The sequence below is a fragment of the Trichechus manatus genome, unplaced genomic scaffold, assembly GCF_000243295.1.
Source record: "Trichechus manatus latirostris isolate Lorelei unplaced genomic scaffold, TriManLat1.0 scaffold00020, whole genome shotgun sequence".
In the NCBI taxonomy this organism is placed as follows: Eukaryota; Metazoa; Chordata; class Mammalia; order Sirenia; family Trichechidae; genus Trichechus; species Trichechus manatus.
In genome coordinates, this window is record NW_004443956.1 from 14,317,572 (window position 1) to 14,331,767 (window position 14,196).

At 35.6% G+C, this 14,196-nt stretch overlaps 1 protein-coding gene and 1 non-coding gene across 12 annotated transcripts in view; one reads left to right on the plus strand and one right to left on the minus strand.

Moving 5' to 3' along the window:
* KMT2C (lysine methyltransferase 2C) overlaps positions 1-14,196 on the minus strand; it is a 313,148-nt gene that overhangs the window by 198,736 nt on the left and 100,216 nt on the right. The window lies entirely within an intron of this gene.
* On the plus strand, positions 13,996-14,102 carry LOC111819900 (U6 spliceosomal RNA). The gene has a single exon (XR_002823460.1). It is a non-coding gene; the product is annotated as a U6 spliceosomal RNA (small nuclear RNA).

Sequence of the window (14,196 nt, forward strand, 5' to 3'; positions counted from 1 at the left end):
AAGACTAGCTGCTGAGGCTACTTATGTACAATCAAACACTTCATGGGATTTGGTTCCTTAGTTTGGAGGTTTAGGGTCATGGTTTCATGGGACATCTCAGTTAATTGGCCTAGTAACATGTTTAGTGCTTCTCTTCTACCTCCTAATTCGTTGTGCAGTACCTGGGATCTTAAAAGCTTGCAAGCAGCCATCCAAGGCATAACAATTGGTCTCTATTCACTTGGAGCAACAGAGGAAGAAGGAGAGTCAGAAATATGAACAGGATAGAGAATGTGTAGCTAAATGCCTCGATGAACAACTGCCTCCTCCTTTGCCATAAGACTAGAACTGCAGGGTGACTGCCTACCATTACTGAACACTTTGATCAAAGATTCCATAGAAGAACCTTGATCACAGAGGGAAATGCAGAACAGAAATTCAAATTCTCATGGACTCCAGACTTCCTGGAGCCACAGAGGGAGGACGAACCCCTGAAACTATTGTCTGAGATAATCTTTAAACCTTAAACCAAAAATATCCACTGTAGTCTTGTTAAAACCAAACAACAGCTTAGCTTAACTAGTAAAAAAGTCTGCCTTGAACACTATGCTCTTTTAAAAAATATCTATACAGAATCAAATTGACAACAGCAACTTGAAAGATTAGATAGGAACCTTAGGGACAGTGAGGTTATGTTAATGACGGAGGAACAACTTAAAAAAGGGGGTGAGAGTGGCTGTAAAACTTGAAGGAAGTAATCAATGTCACTAAATTGTACATGTAGAAACTGTTAAAAAAAACCAGAGAGCATGTTCACAGATTGTGATAAATGTAACTAATGTCACTGAACAATTTGTGTGGAAATTCACAAATGTAAAACTAAATACTGTGTAAACTTACACAAGAAACTCAAAAACATTTAAAAAAAAGCACAGACTACTAGAGCAGATAAAAAGTAAGACCCAATCACATGACATTTATAAACAACACATTTTAAATATGAAGACACAGATGAAGTGAAAGCAAAAGGACAGAAAATGAAATACCATGCAAATAGTAAGGATTGTTAAGTTAAGAGTAGCTATGATATCAGAAAAATAGATGTCTTCACATCTATTAATCAAAATCATGTGGTGCTTGTATAATGACAAATATATATATATGTAGACCAATAGAATAGAATCAATAAGGGTGCTAAGTCCATTCAATGGGAAAGAATAGTCTTTTTAACAAATGGTGCTCAGATAACTGAATCTCCATGTGCAGAATGAAAATGGACCCATACCTCACACCACATGCAAAAATTAACGTAAAATGTATCAATGTCCTAAATATAAGAGCTAAAAACCATAAAACACTTATAAGAAAACATAGAAGTAAAGCTTCAAGACCTTATTTTTGACAGTGGATTCTTAGATGTGACACCAAAAGCACAAGGAACAAAAGACAAAATAAATTGCCCTTCCTTCATCTAAATTAAAGCATTTTGTGCACCAAAAGACAGTATCAGGAAAACGAAAAGACAAACCAACAGAATGGGAGAAAATACTTGGGAACCATACATCTGATAAACATTTAATATTCAAAATGTATAAAGAACTCCTATGACTCAACAACAAAAAGACAAACAACCCAATTAAAAAATGGGCAGAGAACTTATATATAGACATTTCTCCAAACATGATATACAAATAGCCAATAAGCACATGAAAAAACATTCAATGTCATTAGTCGTTGTTGTTGTTGTTGTTAGGTGCCATTGAGTCAGTTCCAACTCAGCGACACCACGTACAACAGAACGAAACACTGCCTGGTCCTACGCACCCTCAGAACCATTATGCTTAAGCCCGCTGTTGCAGCCACTGCATCAATCCATCTTGTTGAGAAACGCAAATCAATACCACAATGAGATACCACTTCCAACCCACTAGGATGGCTATGATAAAAAACAAAAACAGAAAACAGGTGTTAGCGAGGATGCAGAGAAGGTGGAACACTCATCCATTCCTAGTGGGAATGTAAAACGGTGCAGCTGCTGTTAAAAAAAAAAAAAGTTTGGCAGTTCTTCAAAAAGTTAAACACAGTATTACCATATGACCCAGCAATTCTGCTCCTAGATATACCCTGAAGAACTGAAAACAGGGACTCAAACAGACGTTTATATACCATACCAATGATTATGAGCATTATTCACAATAGCCAAAAGGTGAAATCAACTCAAGTGTCCATCAACAGATGAATGGATGAATAAAATGTGGTCTATCCATACTTGGAATAGTAGCCAGCCTAAAGGAGAAATGAATGTCTGTTACATGTTACTACATAGATGAACCTTGAAAACATTAGGCTAAGTGAAGTAAGTCAGACACAAAAAGACAAATATTGTATGTTGACAGTTATATAAAATATCTAGAATAGGCAAGTGCATAGAGACAGAAGTTTATTACTGGTTACTAGGGGCAGAGGGGATGGGGAAATAGGGACTTATCGCTTAAGAAGTACTGAGTTTCTGTTTAAGGTAATGAAAAAGTTTCGGAAACAGACAGTGCTGTTGGTTGCACAAGATGGTGAATGTAATTAATATCCCTAAATTGTACAGGTAAAAGTGGTTAATTTGGCAAATTTTTTGTTATACATATATTTTACCACAATAAAATTATTTTAAAAACACACATGAGATATCACCATAATCCCCCTTGCAGTAGCTAAAATTAAAATAAATGATTGGAATGTAAAAATGGCACAAGCACTTTTCCTAAAAAATACAAAATACACCTTCTCTATGACCCAGAAGTTTTTACTTCTTATTTACAGGTACTTGTCCAAGAGAAATAAAACCATATGCTCAATAAAACAAAACTTATACCAAAACGTTTATACCAGGTTTATTCTCAATAGGCCAAAAGTGGAAACAACCCAAGTTTCCATCATCAGGAGGGGATACTGGGTGGTTTAAAGTCAGAAAAGGTGTGCATCAGTGATATATTTCGACAATGGAATACTACTCAGCCATAAAAAGGAATGAACTACTGGTACCTGTAGCAACGTGGATGAAGTCTCAAAACATACTATTGAGTTGAAAGAGTTGTACACAGAGTACATACTGTCATTTATATGAAATGCAAGAAAAGAGAAAAATATAGTGATCAAACTCAGAACGATGGGTGTCAACAAAGAATTGAGCGGGAAATAAAATTTAAAATCACACAGTAAAACAAACAAAAAAACCAAAGCCGTGGCTGTGGAGTCAATTCCGACTCACAGTGACCCTACAGCACAGAGTAGAACTGACCCACAGGGTTTCCACGGAGTGCCTGGTGGGTGTGAACTGCGGACCTTTTGGTTAGCAGCCGACCTCTTAAACACTATGCCACCAGGGCTCCAACCAGGTGAAAAACAGAAAAAACAAAATTTATGGAACTTTTTTATAAACTAAAGTGAAATACTGCTGGATATGCACCATAAAGGAGAATGTGAAATTCTTTTTCTCAAAAATCATTTAGCTTAATGTGTGCTAGTTAAACTTCCACTAGGTTTGTTAAAAAATGAGAGGTGGTTATAAGAAGCCAGAAGCTTTCAGAGAACTCTAACTCTTAAACCACAACAAACTGGTGAGAAAGGAGTCTTCCATCATATGAAGATACCACAATTTTTTCAGAAAGAAATAAAAGACCAAAATGGATGTCAGAAGAGACTCTGAAAGTTGCTCTTGAATGTAGAGTAGCTAAAGGAAAAGGAAGAAATGATGAAGTAAAAGAGCAGAACAAAAGATTTCAAAGGGCAGCTAGAGAACACAAAGTAAAGTACTATAATGACATGTGCAAACACCTGCAGTTAGAAAACCAAAAGGGAAGAACACACTTGGCATTTCTCAAGCTGAAAGAACTGAAGGAAAAATTCAAGCATCAAGTTACAATACTGAAGGATTCTACAGGGAAAAATTAAACACCACTGGAAGCATCAAAAGAAGATGGAAGGAATACACTGAGTCACTGTACCAAAAAGAGCTGGTTGATATTCAACCATTTCAGGAGGAAGCATATGATCAAGAACCGATGGTACTGAAGGAAAAAGTCCAAGCTGCACTGAAGACACTGGCGAAAAACAAGGCTCCACGAACTGACAGATTACCAATTGAGATGTTTCAACAAATGGATGCAGTGCTGCAAGTGCTCACTTGTCTATGCCAAGAAATTTAGAAGACATCTACCTGGCTAACTGACTGGAAAAGATCCATATTTGTACCCATTCCAAAGAAAGGTGATGCAACAGAATGTGAAAATTATCATACAATATCGTTAATATTACACAAAAGTAAAATTTTGCTGAAGATCATTCAAAAGTGGTTTCAACAATACATCCACAGGGAACTGTCAGAAATTCAAGCTGGATTCAGAAGAAGTCGTGGAACAAAGGATATCATTGCTAGTGTCAGATGATCATGGCTGAAAGCAGAGAATACCAGAAAGATGTTTACCTGTGTTTAATTGACTATACAAAGCCATTCAACCGTGTGGATCATAACAAGTTATGGATAACATTGTGAAGAACGGGAATTCCAGAACACTTAATTGTGCTCATGAGGAACCTCCACTTAGACCAAGAGGCAGTCGTTTGAACAGAACAAGGAGATACTGGGTGGTTTAAAGTCAGGAAAGGTGTGCATCAGGGTTGTATCCTTTCAACATACTTATTCAATCTGTATGCTGAGCAAATAATCCAAGAAGTTGGACTATATGAAGAACACAGCATGAGGACCGGAGGAAAACTCATTAATAACCTGTGTTATGCAGATGACACAACCTTGCTTGCTGAAAGTGAAGAGGACTTGAGAACTTATTGATGAAGAGCAAACACCATAGCCTTCAGTATGGATTACACCTCAACATAAAGAAAACAAAAATCCTCACAACTGGACCAATAAGCAACATCATGATAAATGGAGAAAAGATTGTAGTTGTCAAGGATTTCATTTTCCTTGGATTCACAAACATGCCCATGGAGGCATCAGTCAAGAAATCAGAGGATGCACTGCACTGGGCAAATCTGCTGCAAGAGATTTCTTTAAACTGTTAAAAAGCAAAGAAGTCACTTTAAGGACTAGGGTGCGCCTGACCCAAGCCATGGTGTTTTCAATTGCCTCCTATGGATGTAAAAGCTGGATAATGAATAAGGAAGACCACAGAAGAATTGATGCCTTTAAATTATGGTGTTGACAAACAATACTGAATATACCATGAACTGCCAGAACAATGAACAAATCTGTCTTGGAAGAAGTACAGCCAGAATGCTCATTAGAAACAAGAATGGCGAGACTTTGTCTTACTTACTTTGGACATGTTATCAGGAGGCACCAATCCCTGGATAAGGACATCATGCTTGGTAAAGTAAAGGTTTGGTGAAAAAGAAGAAGACCCTCAATGAGATGGACTGTCACAGTAGCTGTAACAATGGGTTCAAACATACCTATGATTGTGAGGATGGCACAGGACCGGGCAGTGTTTCAATCTGTTGTACACAGGGTCACTATGACTCAGAATCGACTAGACGGCACTTAACAACAACAACAGCAACTTACTTATCTCTTCAACTACTGATAGATTTTTGGGATTTTTGTTATTGTTGCTGCTTTGATTATTAATTGTCATAGACCCTTAGTAGAAAAAACAAAACAAAACACAGTTTGAAAGGTGTTATGGATTGAATTGTATCCCCAAAAATGTGTGTCAACTTGGCTTGGCCATGATTCCCAGTGTGGTGTGGTTGTCCACCATTTTGTCACCTGACGTGATTTTTCTATGTGTTATAAATCCTACCTCTATGATGTTAATTTTCCTAGATTCATACTTGGTACATTCCATGTTCCAATTATTAATGGATGTCTGCAGCTGTTTCTTCTCATTTTGAGTCATGCCACATCTGCAAATGAAGGTCCTGAAAGCTTGATTCCATCCACATCATGAAGATTGACTCTACTTTGAGGAGGCAGCTCTCCCCCAGTCGTCTTTTGAGTGCCTTTCAATCTGAGGGGCTCATCATCTGCCACTGTATCAGACAATGTTCTGCTGCTATTCATAAGGTTTTCACCAGCTAATTCTTTTCAGAAGTAGACCGGCAGGTCCTTCTTCCTAGTCTGTCTTAGTCTGGAAGCTCAGCTGAAACCTATCTACCATGGGTGACCCTGCTGGTATTTAAATACCTCTTCAAAGTGTTGAAAAGATGTCACCTTGAGGACAAAGGTGTACCTGACCCAGGATACGGTGTTTTCAATCACCTCATATGCATGCAAAACCTGGATGATGAATAAGGAAGACGGAAGAACTGATGCCTTTGAATCGTGGTATTGGTGAAGAATATTGAATATACCATGGACTGCCCAAAGAACAAACTAATCTATCTTGGAAGAAGTACAACCAGAGTGCTCCTTAGAGGCAAGGCTGGCGAGACTATGTCTCACATACTTTAGACATGTTATCAGGAGGGACCAGTCATCCTTGGAGAAGGACATCACGCTTGGTAAAGTAGAGGGTCAGCAAAAAAGAGGAAGACCCTAAGTGAGATAGACTGACACAGTGGCTGTAACAACAGGATGAAGCATAACATCGACTGTGAGGATAGCGCAGGACCAGGCAGTGTTTCGTTCTGTTGTACACAGGGTCGCTATGAGTTGAAATCAACCCAATGGCACCTAACAACAACATGATGTTAAAGAGGCAGTATTAGAAGCAGTTATGTTAATTAGGCAGGGCTCAAACTACAAGATTAGGCTGTATCTTGAGTCAATCTCTTTTGAGACATAAAAAGAGAGAAGTGAGCAGAGAGACAGGGGAACCTCATGCCACCAATAATGAAGAACCAGGAGGGGAGCGTGTCCTTTGGACTTAGGGTCCCTGTGTTGAGAAGCTCCTAGACCAGGGAAAGATTGAAAACAAGAACCTTTCCCCAGAGCTGACAGAGAGACAAAGCCTTCCCCTAGAGCTGGTACCATGAATTTGGACTTCTAGCCTCCTAAAGTGTAACAGAAAAAACTTGTTTGTTAAAGCCATCCAATTGTAGTATTTCTGTTATAGCAGCACTAGATGACGAACACAATAGGGCAGTAGAGTGGGGAGCACACCCAAAGAAATTATGTTTCTTTTTGATGTGTGACCTAGAGCATGATTTTTAACCTATATTCTTCTGATGGAATTCAGAGTCTGTGAACTTAGATGAGAAAAAAAAAAAACTACATCTTAACTGAAATTTAGTTTTTTCTTTAACTATGAAGCAGTACCTGTGACTCTGTCACCAACAGAAATATGTTTATAAACCCACTGCCATGGGGTTGATTCCAACTCATAGCGACCCTATAGGTTTTCTGAGGTTGTAAATCTCTACAGAAGCAGACTCCTACATCTTCCACAGGGCCACTGGTGGTTTCGAACTGCTGACCTTTCAGTTAGCAGTTGATCACTTTAATATGTTTATATTAGTTAATTATTCTGGCTGTTGTGTGTATCAGTAGTTCATTCCTTGTTAACATATCACACTGTTTCACTTTTCCTCCCCTACACACTTGTCGTACCACCTGCTTCTTACGTTATCTACTCAGTTTTCTAGACTAGAAATCGAAATTTTCCTTGATTCAGCTCTCTCTCACCTTGCACAAATAAGCATTTTAAAGATTATAAAAAGCACATTTAGCCAATTTGTTTTGCAGCTCTTCCCCTCTGTCATTCACATTCTACATCTCCTGTTTTCTAGAAATTCCTCAGTGCTTTCTCAAATAACTGTCATTAACTTTTGTGAAATGAAAGTTGTGTTCAAAAACCTCAAAAGGTCCCCATATTACTGAAGTGCAAAAAATATGTATCACCCTTATCCAGAGCCACCTACCCATGGAACCTTTAAGCAAACTGGAAAAGATACTCTCCTGGGTGGATAAATCAGAAAAGGTCAGCCCCCTGACCAGAGGTAAGGCTTGTTTAGTGAAGTGCAAAGTTGTACAAAGAAAATGATGCCCATTCCTCAGGGAAGACAGAGTCCTGAAATGGAAACAAGGGTTAGATTTAAGCCCTCATTGTACAAGGGTATCCCCAGCCCCAACCAGAAGACAGTTATCCATTGCTTTATACAAGAACTATATAAAATTAAGGAACAGTTTTCCTATAAATGTTATAATAGAGTGATTTCAGGAGTTTCACTAACAGAACCCCATGCCATTGAATTTAGAGTTTCCCTGTAATTAAATTGTTAGTATAAGGAGAGTTTCCTTTAAAAGATTTCAACTACCAAGTTTAGCTTGCAATGCCTCTTCTCTTTAATAAAAAAGTAGAGAAACTTTAATGGACATAGAATCAAAGCTAAGACGGAAGATCTATATCTACACACACATACCTACATAACACCAACATACTTACATAACATCAACATATTATCTATTCATGTTGTTCTAGATTTACTCATCTGTTTGTCTATGTAAGTAATATAAAATGTAAACTGAACATTTTAATAGAAAATGTAGATAAAGACTATCTCAAGTAGCATGAATGGGAATGACAATAGTGATATGAGCTATCATTTACTGAGTCTACTACGTACCAGGCACTATACTAGCTATAAGAGGATACAACTATAAGTCAGACATGTATCATCTCTTCAAAGAGCTAATAAGAGATAAAACAGATGATTATAATATAATCTAGACTGTGATAAGAAACTCTCTCTTCTGTGAATGACAGAGAATGAATGATAGACTATCATTCAGAGAAACACAAGTAATTCCCAACTGGGAAAATCAAAAGGCTTCAGTCTAGAAGGTAGAGTTTAAGTTAGGTCTTGAAGACAGGTATGGAAAGAAAAGGCAGCATTTCAGGTATAAGGAATAGAATGAAAAAGGCACAGAAAAGTGGAAAGGCAGTGTGACTCACACACAAGATGTATGAAAATAAGATCTACCTTATTCAAAACAATCTGGTATCAGAAAGGAACAGGAGAACTTTACTGTGCGCAAACAGAAGGTTTAAACTTACACAAAACATTTAGGCAAATCAGAGTGTGATACAGTAACACAAACAACGGACAAGAAAATGAGACATGAATCCTAAAGGTGTAATCATTGCTAATCATTACACCTTTAGCAATTCCCGCTAATCATTATACCTCAATCAAGTCACACAATTATTTTGAACTTCAGATCCCACTTAAAGGTAAAAATAAAGTTGTCATCCTCCTAGATGATCTTCAAGATTCTTTTAAAATATAACATTTTAAGTACATGCAAATAAAGAAAATGAAGAAAATGGAATAAGCTGTTATACAATTCTGTGATTCTTTCTACTGATACTAATAAAGGATTCTTTTCAATTTCAAATTACCAACTTTATCACTGCCTCACCGCAAAGGTACTTTAGTTTCTATATTGTATTTTTAATTTCTTATTTTTAATAGATAATGTATCCATATATTACAAAATAAAAAAGAATCACAAAAATATACAAAGAAAATGTAACTCTCATTCCTATCTGCCAGCCACAGAGATCTCACCAATCTCCCTAGAGACAACCAATGTTACTAGTTTTTAATTTGGACTTCTAGAGACATTTTATGCACACAGAAGCAAAAAGGTATTTATATTTGTTTTCTCATTTTTGGATACAACGAAAACATGTTATAAACCCTGTTCTGTATTTTTCAGAGATCATTAGGTATCTGTATACGAAGTATTTCCTTATTCTTTTTATGGTATCACAGTATTCCCTTGAATAGATAAACTATAATATATATGACAAGTTCCCAATCTTTTAAGCTACTTCCAGTCTCTTGCTGTTAGAAACAATGCTGCCAAAAGTCCCTTTACAAAGACAGTGCAACTTATACTCACCGGAGCCTTTCTAACATGGTGTTATTTTATTTTGCCAACCTGATAGATGAAAAACTATATTCACTATAAGCATTTCTCCATAAGTGAGATTTCAGGATCTTTCATTTGATTTCAGTTCATTTATACTTTCCTGTAAATTATCTGTTCATATTTTTTTGCCAAATTTTTTTTTTCCTCTACTGGACTGTTTTATTCTTAATGACTAATAGGAGCTCTTTGTCATATAAACTGTTTTTCCCCAATTTGGTATTTGTTTCCTTACGGTAGGTTTCATCATATAAAAAATTAGTGTGGGTAGTCAAATTCATATTTTTTAAAGGTTTCTGAGTTTTGTGTTACATTTAGAATGGCTTCCCCACTCAAAGACTAATGTAAATACCTACGGTATATTCTAACATTTTTATGATTTTAATTTATATTTAAATTGTATCTATACAAATTACTTTTTCCCAGATGGCTACCCAATTACACAACCCATTTACTGAATAATCTGCCTCAATGATTTGAAATGACATCATTACCATAAAATACCTTCTCATTATGCATCTGAGTCTATATCGAGATTTTCTGTTTCAGTAATAAATTTACTAGTGAACCAATGCCACCACTGTAACTGCAATTTTCCAATATGCTTTTAACGTCTGGTGGGGTTATTCCCTTCATTTTTCCTCATTTGGATACTTTTTCCAGCGATTTTTTTCCTAATGAAATTTAGAATCATCTTGTCTAAAAATCTTCCGAAAATTGTACTAAGATTATAGATTAAAATAGAGGACATCACCATCTTTCTATCCAAGAACATGATACGCTTTTTTCAGTTTTGTTTCCTTCTTTTATTATGAACCATATCACATATAGAGAAGACTGTATGAAACATATTTACAAACAAAATGATTATTAAGATAACATCTGCGTACCAACACAAAGGATAAGACAAGGAATCTTATCAGTACCTTAAAAGCCCTTTGTGTGACTATTCCTGATCAAATAACTACCATGTCCCCATAGATAACTGCTATCATGAGTTTTGTGGTAATTAAGCTCTTGGTTTTCTTTATAGCTCTTACCAGCTACAGGTATATCCTTAAATAATATAATTTAGTATTGCCGGTTTTGAAGCGTATTTTGAGAAGAAACACACCATAGGGATCTTTTGTGGTTTTGCTTCTTTCACTCAACACGTTTGTGAGATTCAACCATTTGATTTCTGTAGCTGTAGCTCATTCATTGTTCATTGCTATATAGTATTTCTTTGAACAAATGTATCACAATTTAATTATCTAGACATTTGGGTTGTTTCCAGTTTGGAGCTATCATAAAAAGTTGCTGCCGTGTACATTATTATACACATATCCTCACACGTCTGCAAACATTTTTCTGAAGAGCAGTTCTCAAGGAGTGGTCTGCAGACCCCTGAGACCCTTTCAGGGGGCCCATGAGGCCAAAACAATTTTCATAATCAAAGACATTATTTGCTATTTTCATTGTGTTAATACTTGCACATAGTGTAAAAGCAATGGTGGGTGAAACTGCTAGCGCATTTACAAAGGGCTGTTCTAGAAGTTATAATTTTTACTGCCACAATTGCAGTAAAAATAATATTGGTTTCATTTAAGAATACTAATTGATTTATCAGTAAAAATTATTAATCTTATTAACTTTCAATCCCTAAGTACTTATCATTTTAATATTTGTGCAACAAAATGGGAGAGAATAACAACTGACAAACTATGATTATTCAAACTTGGGTATTTGGCAGAAGTTTCCTCAAAAATGAACAAAGTGAGCCTGTCACTTCAAGGAAAAGAATTGAGTGTATTTGTGGCCAATGACAAAATTTGAAAAACTTATATCAGTCACTGTGAGCTTGACTGCTTCTCAATATTTAAAGACTTTTCTGATGAGATCACTGGCTATGTTTTAAAATGTGAATTTTTGTTATTTATTAAAATATATCAGTATTTGAAATATCTGCATTACTCAGTGAACCAGTATTTTCAAAATGATCAATGAATAATATTATAATATCAAACACAGGTAAAAGATCCACTGAACTTGCACGACAGTCTAATGAATTATAAAGTTAAAGAGCACAAAAAGTTCATTGTATGGTTTCAGATTCCACATTGGACCAAACCTTTAAAAAACTACCACTTGTCAAGTTTTGGAGTATTATCAAACAGAAATACTCATAATTATCTGAAAAGACTATTAAAATACTTTTTCTTTTTCCTAGTATGTATTTTTGTGAGGTTGAATTTTCTTCACAAAATTTAACCAAAACAACATATTTCAACTGAATGTTCAACATGTTTCAACACACTGAATGCAGAAGCAGCTATGAGAATCAGCTGTCTTTTATTAAGCCAGTTATTAATGTTTCAAAATAAGAGCATAAGGGTTCTAAGACCAAAAAGTTTGAGAACATATTGTTAAGTTATATAACTAGGAGTAAAACTGTTGGGTCATACGATAAGTACATTTTCAGCTTTACTAGATAATGACAATGCTCTCCAAAGAGTTTATTCTAATCGTCACTCTCACCGGCAGAGTGTAAGAATTTCCACTGATCCAAATCCAGGCCAACACTTACTGCATTCAGACTTAGTTTTGCTGATCTGAAAGGTATGTAATACTATCTCACTGCAGTTTTAACTTCCATTTCATGATTACTAATAAGATGATACACCTTTTCATATGCTTCCTATATGTTTGGATTATTGCTTTTGTCAAAAGCCTATTCAAGTTTTCTATCTATTTCTCTACTGGGCTTTCTTAGTTTTCTGTATTGATTTGTAGTTGTTTTGTATACTCTACAAACTAGTCCCTTCGCTGGCCAAACTTACTGCCATTATCTTCATCCCCTCTAATGTATGTGTTTTCACTCTTATGGTAGCTTTTATAAAAAGAAGTTGTTTTTCTTTTTTAATGTAGCTGAATTCTTCAATGTTCTTCTCTACAGTCTGAGCTTTCTGCACCTTAAGAAATCCATCACAAATATATTCTTCTTTATTATCTTTTAAATTTTTTTTTATGTGGAAATATAAAGGAACCCAAAGACTTTTTCCTATTGTTTGTTGTTTCTCTTTAAATTTAAATTCATTTGGTCTTATCTTCTGGTATGCCTGGTGATTTCTGACTTATTGCTGGACTTTGTTTATGAAAAATTATAGAGCTATTTTAAGGCAGTAGATGACATTTTCCAGCAGACAGGATATATTTTTTCTTCAAAGAGGCACTTGGGATAGAGAAGATCATTTTAATTCAACATAGACATGGGCTGATTGAAAGCTGGGCTTCAGTCTTTATCAAGAGTCCCCCACCCCAGTTTTCTATTATTCTGAGGGTATAGCCCAAAGGGTAGCAAACTTTTTCGGAAAAGGGTCAGATAGTAAATATTTTAGGTTTTATGAAACAGGACACAAAATCAAGGATCTTAAGAAGGTATTTATCTAACGAAAGAGAAAATAAATTTCCACACATTTATTGATAATTATAAATACAAAAACATGATAATAACGGAACACTATGTTTTATAATACAAGTCTACTATGAAAATAATAGAATTTGAAGGGGACGTAACATTTCACTTAACTGACGATCACAGTTATTGTTCCCTATCATCAAAATTGATTGCATATGTTCAACTGTTCATTCTGATCTGTACTGAGATTCTACATATCCATCTTTGAAAATGCTTTTTAACACAGAGGTATTGCCAAATACTGATATTGATCCACAGGTACATAATTTTAGTTGAGCATATTCATTGTTGGAAGGCATTTAGAGAATTCTATTAAAGTCTTCTCTTGATCTTTGCCTTTTAGCATGTCATTATACTGCAGAATAATCACTTTCAATTAAAGCATAGGTTGAAGCTCAATATGAAAAGTACCTTTGTATCAGCTTCAAGGTCTAAAAAATGCTGCTGGATCTGTAGTTTGGACTCAAAAAATATTTTTTGCAGTAAATTTATGTGTTAATGGAGAGCTTGTTTTTTGTTTGAACTCCTGACGGCATGAAAAATGTATAAAACAGCTTGACATTACTTGGGATTCAAACATTAGTTGTAGAAATTACCACAGTGTAATTTTTACATGCAAGTGCTGCTTGCCTTGTATTTTTAGGTTGAATTCATTCAGAAATTTTATCAAGTGCTTGCTTCAGCAGCACATATACTAAAATTGAAACGATACAGAGAAGATTAGCATGGCCCCTGCACAAGGATGACATGCAAATTCGTGAAGCGTTCCGTATTTTTCATTGTCATAGGGCAACATTTGTAGTAACTGTTAAATGAGAAACTATTTTGTTCTGTAAGCCTTCATCTTAAGTGAGAATAACAGCACAATTCG